At 33.4% G+C, this 3,238-nt stretch overlaps 1 pseudogene; it reads right to left on the reverse strand.

The window, feature by feature from the left end:
• Positions 1–393: 393 nt before the first annotated feature.
• On the reverse strand, positions 394–1,429 carry LOC149531455 (transcription factor bHLH118-like; annotated as a pseudogene).
• Positions 1,430–3,238: the final 1,809 nt, after the last annotated feature.

Raw genomic sequence — 3,238 nt, forward strand, 5'->3', positions numbered from 1 at the left:
TAAATGTATCATATTATGAATGAATTTTTTTTAAAAAAAGATAGACAAAAGAAAAAATAAATTGATATACATTATGAAAACTACACCATAAAGCATTGAACCAATGCATTATTTTACAACAATTTTGTTAGAATACGCTTGTAAACACATAAATTTATATCCTTCTGTTCTAGATAAAATTTGATAGGAGAAGATTATATGCTCGCTCGATTTACAATGTAAGTTTTTCCTCATCTAAATTTACAATGTCATATCTAACTAAATTTAATATGCAGACGAATCTTTAGCTTCTATAGTTTAGATGATTAGAATGCCAGTTTCCCCTCTACAAATAACAAAGTAGGTTATCAATTATATGACAATTATAGTTTGACATCCTAACCTATGTATTTGTTATATTTGCTTGAGCAAATGGATGAGCTTCTGGGGAAGATTCATCGTGTCAAAACGTCCAAGATCTGAAACCTGCAGTGAAACTAACATTGTATATTTCAGTGAAATCCAACAAACCAATGCCTCATATAGGTTACAAATTATAATTTTAAAAAGGTCCTTTCAGTATATCAGACAAATTCTAAGCTCTATGTAGATCAATAAAACGCAAAGTTAAGAAAACACAAATCATTATACCTTGGTATATAAGGTGTGAAGTACTTTGTCCTCTGCGGTGCAGCCAGTGGCACTAACTACTTCAAGGCTACCATTTTCCAATGCAAGGAGAATATCAGGTAAGACAACTTGACATTTTAAAGAGGTGGTTGTGATTTCAAAGCTTGAACCAACACCCATTATTTACACAGAAGGAAAAGATTGAGATCCACCTATAGATGGAAAAACCTTGCAATTTTTCTCGTTAGAATTAGAAACAGGATAATTTCCCATGCCTTCTCTTCTCTTGGAAAGCTCATCTATATGTTCCTGCAGATGCTTAATCTCGTCAGTGGTTCCTTCAAGTTGATCTGAAAGTGAACGTCTTCCCTGGACAGAATATTCGTATGGTAAGTTGACCTAATATATATATAAATGACATAAAGCGATCCATCAAATATGCCCAAAATTCTCAAAAAGATAAAAATAAGAAAGTTTTAATACCACAATATATTCCTCAGGAAGTAAAGATCTCAATACAGAAAACCTTGTTTTCATATCAATCCGCCTTTGCCTTTCAATAATCTTGTGCGTTTCTTTGGGATTGACATTCCCTAGTTTACAGTTTAAAACCCCTTTAAGCCTAGTGGAAACCCTAGACGAGAGTTGAGAAGGGTTATGTTCCACCACTGAAGAATGAATCAATGAATGGAAAGAGGGGACCAGGAAAGCCGGTTATTTCATTATTCCCATAATGAATAATATAAGAAGATTGAAGTTGGTTACTCTGACATGAGTTGTTAATGCATACATCTTTCTTATCAAATTCAATGATATCCATATCCTTCTGGCGGGGAAGGACGATCCCAACTACTAAATATTAATCAGTATTTGAGATATTTTCTATTTAAGAATACCCTAGAATCCAAACTAAAGACATGGATGAGTATATAGAAAATATGTATCACTACTGGAACGTGTGATTTACAGAGAACACCTGGCAAAACATGGGTCCGATCCTTTGGAAGTTCTGCAATCGGAGATTGCACAGATAGTTGCAAAACTGCAAGAAGAATCAGATTTGTCGGATCTAATTCCTACAGAAAGACAGTAGCTGTTTTAGGAAAGATAAACCATTTCACCTTTAGATTGTAGCAAATAATGGCCAGTGGCTTCTGACATGGACAGATATGAAACTAATAAAACTAATTAAAGCCTCAATAATTCTGAAGCATAGTAGTAAAGAAATAATGTGGAAGATGCGCACAATCCACGAGGTTCCGGGTCCCTTCCTATAAACAATTCAAAAAGTAAAGATTGGCTCTGTCTATATGGAAACCATGTTCATTAGATATTAACCACCAAGTTTTCTTTCCCGTTTGGCAATATCTTAATAAAGATGAGTTCAACGTATAAATTATGTGTACGAAAAATAAATTTAATATTTTAAAATTGAATGATCAAAACATAGATTATCATTAATTTTTAATTACATTTCTTTGAACATAACCCTTCTCAACTCAAAGAAATGTGGTGGAACAAAACCTTTCATGTTATGAAGTCATTTATATATTTTTGAGGTTCTTCAAAATTAGCTAGATGATCATATTAGTGATATGAATTGTTGAACTTATACCCTCAGTGTAACTTTGAGTGCATTAACAAGTACATTATGAAAACCTACTAAATTGTGTCATTCATAACATTGCATAAATTAATAAATTTTAATGAGTTTATTATTTAAGGTGAAGGCTCTATCTTAGGACTTTCTATATGCAAATATTGTAAGTTCTAAATTTTATGATTTACAAAATGTGTTTCGGTATAAATTAACTTTCTAAGATGAATAAATTATATTTTTTTAACAAAAAAGTCAAAAATTATACTTTCTATATTTTTCTTTTTGTATGTATGACTATTTATTAATTTAGATTGATTTTGATCCTTATGCTAGTATAGTTTGTAAAATGTGTAATTACAATTGATTGTCATGTAGAATGTAATGGTGAAACACTTTATTTGTCGGATTTTGAATTTTATTTAAGAACTAAAGTTTTTTTTTTTTTAATGAATAGACATTTTCCATTAATTTAAATTTAAATATACCTATTGACAAAAAAAGGGGCTAGGGGATACAAGATCACCCCACGAGTTCATCAACACAAGGTCGGATTAACAACTATTCATAAAAAAAAACATATATAAGAAGAAAGTAAAAAGCCCTCAGGCTGCAAGAGCAGTGTCACCCGATGGTGGGTCTTTATCATTAGAACCCCAGAAGTCCTTGGGGTTGATGGTTGGCTCAGGGGAAGCCCAATTGTCATCAGTAGCAGTATCAACATCTTTATCTCCCTCCTATATGGGTGGAGAAATGGCTAAGTCCAACTGAGGGAAGGTCCATTTGGGGTCATTTTGCACATACAACAAAACTACATCAGGGGCAATAGGAGGAGCCACTGGAGACCAACTTGAGCCCAACCTCTATAGAGGTGAGGTCGAGTGGCAACGACCACCAAAACCACTGGGAGAGTGGCCTTTGATGAGGCTGAGACTGGGGAGTATTTTTAGAGTTTTAGGTGACTCTACAACACCCCTAGGATCAAATGAAAGACCAAGATAACTTCCACAAAAGATTGGCAAGACACTTGCA

This window comes from Cupressus sempervirens, chromosome 11 (assembly GCF_028749045.1).
Source record: "Cupressus sempervirens isolate cs-2001-9-10 chromosome 11, ASM2874904v1, whole genome shotgun sequence".
Taxonomy (NCBI): domain Eukaryota; kingdom Viridiplantae; phylum Streptophyta; class Pinopsida; order Cupressales; family Cupressaceae; genus Cupressus; species Cupressus sempervirens.